The sequence below is a fragment of the Passer domesticus genome, chromosome 12 (genome assembly GCF_036417665.1).
Source record: "Passer domesticus isolate bPasDom1 chromosome 12, bPasDom1.hap1, whole genome shotgun sequence".
NCBI lineage: Eukaryota > Metazoa > Chordata > Aves > Passeriformes > Passeridae > Passer > Passer domesticus.
Genome location: NC_087485.1, coordinates 15,310,231 through 15,318,398, shown reverse-complemented (window position 1 = coordinate 15,318,398; position 8,168 = coordinate 15,310,231). Strand labels below are relative to the sequence as shown.

General features: G+C 36.5%; 1 long non-coding RNA gene across 1 annotated transcript; it reads right to left on the bottom strand.

Annotated features, from left to right (window-relative positions):
* Window positions 1-302: 302 nt before the first annotated feature.
* LOC135279472 (uncharacterized) lies at window positions 303-7,590 on the bottom strand. Its single transcript, XR_010346701.1, has 3 exons — window positions 7,380-7,590; window positions 4,415-4,589; window positions 303-1,593 (listed from the first exon to the last, which is right to left on the bottom strand). It is a non-coding gene; the product is annotated as an uncharacterized LOC135279472 (long non-coding RNA).
* Window positions 7,591-8,168: the final 578 nt, after the last annotated feature.

The following is an 8,168-nucleotide window of genomic DNA, read 5'->3' as shown; positions in this document are numbered from 1 at the left end:
CACTATTTTCTATCCCTCATTCCATCACTGCATTCTGTAGCTAGAATTTCTGTATAAAATCAGCTGGGAGTTGTAGACTTCATTTGCAGTATGCAATGTTGTAACACTAACTGGGACTCTGAAATTAGGAATAACTACATGGTGCATCCTGCTGAGGGTGTGTTTGTGTCTTGCATAAGGATAGGATATAGAAATAAGAAGACATTCCTCTTTTAAAGCAGGTCTACTTGCAAGAAATGTGTATTTTTGGCAATGAAGCGCAATTGAAAACTGACCCAAGTTAACTTTAAACAACATGCTAATAGCTTGCAATGAGATTTTTTAATCCATGGAAATAGAGGACACTCACTTTAGATCTGATGTAACCTTTTCTGTATTTATTACAAGAAATTTCCATCAAGTTTGCAGTCATGCATACAAGGGCTACAGTTGTACTTTGCAAAGATTTTAAACCATAAGACTTTGTAGGTATGTGTAGCAAGGTGACTTTGTTTGGCTGGGTTTTGCATTTCTGATGATCATAGCTTGGAAATTCAACATTAGCTTTCATGAGGTGGGAAAAAGAATAGAGAAAATTTCTATTGCAGAAGTGAAATGAATAATAGTGTTGTAGAAGAAAAATCCCTCCCTAAAACACAATAGGCCATTTTTTTCTCAATTACAGATTTCCTATCCATTTACTTGCTGCTGCTCATATGTACAGTACTGGGCCATCACAGTGTTTACCTTTTTCTTTAATTGATATTCCATTTAAATCCACTGGTATTCACTGGACTGCTGCCTTTCCTTGCTTTCTTCAGTAAGTAGAGGCAAAACTGAAACTCAAGCAGTAATGCTAATTGCTAATAAAGATTTTAATGGCAATCACTTTAACTGATGGTAGAGATTAGTCTACTATCACAGACACCATCAGAGGCAGCACCAATAGCTCGTCACCTTACCTTCTGTAAGGAAAAAAGGTGTGTCTGTTATCTGTGTGAAATGGTGGAATGTTTAAGTTTGAATAGTGTGAGAATGTTGTACATTCAATCACAATTTTTACCTGCTTTTTATTAGAAAGAGTAAATTGCATAGAAGAGTAACAAAGTAAGATTTCAATAGTGCTGTCCTCCACTGTTTAACCTTTTTCAACACATTCTAAAGTAAAAATGGAACATAAAAATAGAATATTTTCCCTCGTTCCTTCATTCAATTCTTTAAAAATACAGTCTTTATTCTGTTTTCACTGAAAAGTGAATGAAATTGGAAATTGCTTCACTCTAGGACCACTGTCACCTTGCTGTTGCATGATTGTATTTTATGAGACAGGACTAAACATTTTTCTCTGATCTGCACATTGCATCTTTAATAGTTACATTTACTCTGGTTACTCTGTCTCCTGAAACTCTTTTGGTCAAAGACCCAGTTGCTGAAGGATATTAGTGTTGACATTACACGATAATCTTAGTTTTTCAGGAGGAAATCTTGTCTTTTCCTTCACTAGTCAAGATTCTTTCCAAAAGCATGTAACATCTACAAACCTTGTCATTGATTTTTGCAAATTATGGCTGGGAAGATGATCTTGTGTCAGAGGTCAGACTGTTCCAATGTGTGCTAGAAGAGAATGAGATGAATTCTGTTAAATATTACAAGCTCCTTTTGTCATTAATTATACTGTGTATTTTAATTTTTTGCTCATGAGCTTTTGAAACCAACATCTGAATGCAGAAGGAGGTCTCAGTTAGCTACAATAGGGTTAAATTCTATTTGAGATTTTACAGAGTGATTTCTTGTCCAGAGAGCCTTCAAATCAGGATGTGTAACATTTATCTGCCTAAAATTAAAAGGAAATGGAAAAGATTTATTAGGGCTTGTTTCTTGAAGATGGTTCTTCCATTTTTGGATTGGTTGAATGATTGAGGATAAAAGGCTTTCATAAGGATGCTGCAGTGTACAAATGAGCTCTCACCACAAGTGCTGTCCTAAATGCTGCTGACTTAAGGATAAAAGTACTAAGAGGGGAGGATAGCCTCTCTGCAGATAAAGTTGTACCAGAATCCTCTTCTGAAATTTAAATTTAATTGGTGTATTAAAGGCTGGGGTAATTGTCTGTATGTGAAACATGATGTGTTTGGACTTATGCTTAAGGAAGGAAATATTAAAAATGGTCAAATGAATTTTGAGGTACCAACAGGATGATCATCAGTAAAACTGTTGATGTGGGCAGAAATGCTGCAGGTTTTAGACTGAAGGCATCCAGAAAGTACAGAGTTGTTTCTAGAGACTGTGGTGAAAAAACCAAACAGTATAAGGAAAGCTAGGGAGAAGTATGTGCATCTTTACCTTGGAAACCTTGTTTTCTTTAGACGTTTTAGGCATTCTGATAGGTTATAAATCCTATCTTAAGATGTGAAGGAGAAATTCAGCATTCTAAAAATCAGTAATACAAAAGTGTATTGGGAATCTGAACATCATAAATTTCACTCTCCTCACATAAATATGATTTTTTTTTAAGTAACAAGAAAAGTATGTGCTTCGTAATATCACTATTCCAGCCTAAAAAGAACATCAATTTTGTCATTGGCAGTTGTTATTTTAGGGCTTCTTGATAAAAAAGACACACTGTAAAATATATTGATATCAGTTTCCTAGGCAAGAGCTCAAATTTTCATGTAATTTTATCAGAATAATCACATAATGATAGTAGGGACAGTTCTGTAATTTCTCCTGAACCATAGATAAGTGTTATAATTTGTTTCCTGAGATAGAACCCCTTTTACCAAATTCTACTTTTCATAGCCAAACCAGATGTTTAACTGCAATCTGAAATTTTCAAACACTAGAATGAAGGTACCAAAAGTGATGACAAAATGCAATAGGTTTGATTGTGCACCATGTGCCTTTCACTTTTTGACAAACCCAACCCCCATTAGAGTTTGCTGCTCCAGCCCTGGCTGGGTCTGAGCTGCTGCTGTGGGACCCTGATGCAGAGCAGGTTTGGGGGCAGGCAGAGCTCTGAGCAGCACATGGTCTGGATGGTGCATGGTGATGGTGCGTACAGGGCTGCTGCACGTGGTGTGTAACATGGAAAATCCTGGTGCCAGCTAATTTCAGGAGCTGGGAAGAATGTAAAAGTGGGTTAAGGGTTCTGTCTCAATTGTGTGTTACATGGAATTAGGGCCAGTGAATGATGTTTGTCATAAATTCCTTGGATTTACTGACCTATTTTTTTTTCTGATAATGTTATAATGTATTGTGTCTAATATTGAGAATACATTCTGAAATACATAGAGAGATGTTAAAGAAATATATTTTTTTCCTTTTGAATTTTCAGTGAAATCATAAATGTGTGGGCTAATTGCATTAATTAGCATTGTTCTAGGCTCTATGGCTAGTATTTATGTGTGGCTTTTTTAGTATTCACAATTCAGTAATTAATTTTTGTGTTTTGTCACTCTTCCCAGTTTGCTTTCTGACAATATTATAGCATTTATTCATATGTGTACCCCTGAATGTCTTCCTGAGGGTTGGTCCTTTCTCAATGTAGCCATTATAAGGAATATGTATATATAAAAAAATAGATCTAAGGAATATTATGAATTCTTGAAACATTCAGGTTTAATTTTCTTCCAAAACATTCTAATTTTCTCCTAGTGACTAATTTAAATATATGATTATGATTCTAGCAGTTACCTCCATGTAAGTGCAGATGCAAAGATTCAAAGTCAAAGCATGAAAAAGAATAGTTAAGTTGTATCCTGAATGCCGATGTGACCTTTACTTGATGGTTAAAATGGTGACATCTTTATGGCTGAACACGATTTTTAAAAATAGAATTACAAACTTAAACTGTAATAGTATTTAAGTTCTTAAATTGCTTTAAAAAGGTAAACTGGACTTATTATCTCTTGATTTTTATTAATAAAAGAAGTGTAATGTCAGTCTGCTAATATAGGTCGTGGTATCTCTGATAATCTCTGTGTAGCTGGGCCTGATCTATAGATGCAGTTGACACCTCTGAGTTTGTATTTGGGGATGAAATTTATGTATAACAGCACTGTTTTGTTTCAAAATATAGTAATCAAAAGGATTTTATTCTTGTAAATATTTTGCAGCATAATTCTCAAATCCTTTTATGTTTTTACTACACAGTCTTCAGTTATGTCTTTTCCTCCCATTGTTCAATTATTATTGTTACTGTCATATGGATGTCACTTAATGATCTGTGCTGTGTGATATGGCATGGCAATAACACATACTGTGTGCAGCAGGGTTTTCCTCTGGGACTTACAGTGTGTTTGGCAAAAAGTAGGCATATTACACAATGAAAGATCAAAAGTTTTACTGTTAAAAAGGTGGATTACTTATTGAAAAAGACTTAATGTAAAAATGCTGAAAAAAAAACCCAAGCCAGTGTGTCATGAGTGGCACCCACCTGGGATTTCTGAGGGAGAAGGGCTTTGTAAGGAGCACAAATGAGGAGCTCCTGCTCAGGAGCAGTGTTAACACCCGAGTGCTGCTCCACTGAGGAACAGGAGCTTTTGGGGTATCGGGTCCAAACCACGATTTCGTGTGATGCTGTACAAGTTTCTGGGGCTGCTTCTATATCCCTGGAAGAGATCAGAAAGCCCCATGTGTTACATGGCTTATTCATTGGGCTAGTAATTTATTGATCTTAAAATGATGAGCTTGATCTGGTCATCAGGTTGATGATTTGCATATGTATAGATAGATGTGTAGAGAACTTCCTGGCTTTACTTGGGAGGAACACAGAATTTTGAGTAGTCTGTCTAGCTCTGCAGAGAAATTGCCAGTGAAGCAACTTCACAAATGTGTTCATGCTCTTTACTGAAGTTTGCTTTTGCCTGGTTTCTGCTAGTGGAATAAGGGACAGTTTGCCCAGAAAACACTGACAGCAAGGGCTGAATCAGAATTTAAAAACTGCTTAAAAATGTGACTCTTCTGAAAATGCTCAGGAGCACAGTTTGATCTGATGAGAATCTCAACAATTTACCCATCTGTGTATGCTTTAAGTAACACTGAAAACTTAAGTAGCTCTAATAGTGTATTGTGTGCCATAAAATTGCTTTAGGCCTATTAAGTGGCAGCACTAAAAAATGCAAGTACTAAAATGGGGGAACTCAAATTGGAGCCTAATAAAATATCACCCCGTGTTTGTTCCTTGTATAGAACAATGACCTCTCATAAGCCATTGCTTTCTTACTTTTCTAAGGGTTACTCTGTTGCCTTGATTCCTTCCCTGATTATCTTGAAGCCTGTCAAGTTGGAAAGCTCTCCCCTCCCTTGCTCTTTCTTCCTAATAGACATGAAACAGTCCAGTCAATAATATTTTACTTGTCTTCCCACTGCGTGTCTCTTCCTCTGATCAGTTTAGGCGGGTTTGACTGCAAAGAGTCAGAAGGGAGGTTAAGATCTGAAAGTTCAGCCAAATGTTATCAGCCACAGAGATGTTGCTAAGGGAAAGGCCTTACAGCCCCTAAGACCGGAGCCAATAATAGCTGCACATAACTGATAACATCAACAGCTGTCAAAGATCCAGGCATTTGTGGTTCGTCTGTAAACTCAAACACCTGTATTCAGTCAAGCTTTGATTGTTATCCCCTCTTTTCCTGTCATTTTGATTCGTTCCTTGAAGGTGCTGCCAGGATATTCTAAGCTGCTAGTTGATTTATAAAGTGAAAGAGCCCTTCGAAAGTTTGGCACAGTTTGAAAAATCGACTGAGGCTCTCATTCATAGGGTGACAAGTTACTTTGACATTGATATTGACAGCATTCTTTTAATTAAGTTTTAGACGACGTAAGGCTGGGTTCAGATCCTTGAAAGCACGGGTTAAAAGTAGGATAACAGCTTCAGCATGTGTCACTTAGGAGAACATTATGTACTTTAAGACGGTTTCTTTTGTGATGAATTAGATCAAAGTGACTAATAAACATTCTCCATGAAAGCTCTTCAGAACACAGTATATACATGTTTGAGATATTTAAAAGATAGAGTTTCAAGGAGCAGGCTGTAAATGAACCTAAAATAACTTAAATGGACAGCTGATACTGTTGTCTCGCTATTATAAATTAATATGCAGCGAAGAAAAAAAGGAGAATTTTTATGTTTAAGGGGAAGGTCATGGTAAATGATGCAAGGGTGTTTCTCCTTTACTGATCCTGTAGGGAACTGTGCAGAAATGTGTATACTGCAAACTGACAGAATGTGCAGTTTTGCACAGCTGGACTAAAACGGTGGGATCAGATATATAAATTATAATTTTTTTGAATTAATTTAAACTCCTGCAGTTCTATTGGCATCATCTGGCCTCTTCCTTGTAGTAAACTAAGGAGTGTGGCTGCAATCAATTGCAATGGACTTTGGTGTTTTGGTTGTGTTCCCAAACTCTTGTTTGTTTTTTTTTTTTTTTTTGGGCATTTCTCAAATAGTACAAATTTCTTTCTGACTTGTCTTAGTTATTTGTGACTTTTTCGCAAAGAATTGAGGGAGACTGAGAAAAACATAATTTAAAAATAATTAATTGTACTTCTGTACTTCTGTACTTCAATACTTGCATTGAATTTTCCAGGAAAAACATTTCCACTTAGTACTGGGTTCCTTCAGAACGGAAATATTTCCTTTTTAAAGAGATTGTGGTGATGAAAATGATATAAATATTACCAAAACCAAAATCATGGGAGAGATTGCATGTACTGTTTTTGTGTCATTAACATGACTGGTTTTGGTCTGCAGTTTTAGAGGACCAATCTTTTGCAAACTGAGTTCAGAACATTAAATGAACTTCTTTATGGGGCTCAGCACAGAGCTGAGAAACTTCTCTGGGTTAACAATCATAACTGAAATCATGCAGCTGTGAATTGCAAACTGATTTTTGTCAATTATTTCTAAAGAGAATAACAAACTCTAAGAGAGCAAGCTAATTCTTAGTCAAAACGCTCTTTTTCCGAGATTCATTGTTATTCCTTAATTGGTGCCTCTTTACCTCTGGAGTTGCAGGAATGCAGATGAAAACATGGGTTGGAATGTTGGGAACCTCAAAGACAGTGAGACCGTGACAGGCTTAGAACTGAAGCTCTGCCTTTTGTTCTGGTTGGAAAACATCATTTAGCAGCTAAAAATCTCTTACATTCTGAAATTTAACAATGTGCAAGGCCTTATGGTGAATGCATCCCTGATGCTGCTGAAGGATTCTACAGTTGAGTGAATAAAAAAGCTTAGATTTTTTGCGTTTGAAATCGTGAGGAAGTATGAACTGGGGAATGGAAAGAAAAGGATGAAGATCTAGAGTTTTTAGTAAATCAAATCTTGATACTTAGCACCACTCTAGCCTGGGAAGCCAAACTCAGTGAGAATGATTTAATGGTGGTGGCAGACTCACCTTTCTGTGGCACTGGGCCGTCCTGCTCTTGTGGAATTGCTGCACAGCTCTTTCCTCCTTCTGCTGTTTCCTTTCCAGCTGGTTCCCCTGGGTTCCAGAGGGACAATTTAGAGGCAAGCCCAGCTTGCTGATGCAATTTCTGACTGCAGAAAGCAGTTGCAGTAGTGGATGATGATGTGAAAATTTTTTTTTTGTTATTTTCTTTCCTTTTGTCCCCTCTACACTTCCCTTATCATGAAAATACAGTACATTATGCTTCCTACAAGAAAGAGACTGTGGAAAAAGTGGAAAATGTTTCTGCAACTCATACTTTAAAAAATACATTTCAGGAGGAAATGTGTCAGGAAGTTTTAAAGATACATGCAAAACTGTACTATTTTATAACATGGATGCAATAAAAAGAAAGTAAAGGATAATTCCAGTGTAGTTTAGCAGATGTATCCCACCTGTTTACATTTATCTTTATGCAAAGATAAGGCCAGAACTGGGAGCTTGCACACTGTCACTGGCTGCTGTTGTACTGCAGCTGTCATACCATCCATATGGAAAGTAGCCATCAAGGTAAATTTAAAAATATTATCTCAGCTCCTTCTTTGTCCTATTGTTGGTGTTGTGGTTGTTTCTTTCTATGAATCCATAGTTAAAGGTGTTGAGTGGGATCTCAAACATATTCCCTGATTTTCTTGAAATAACGGCCTTTGTTTCTATTTGTCAGAGAAAAAAATATAGAAAAAAAAATCTAAAATTGTGGATCAAAGTGGTCTATAATTATCTATTATAATTACTGTA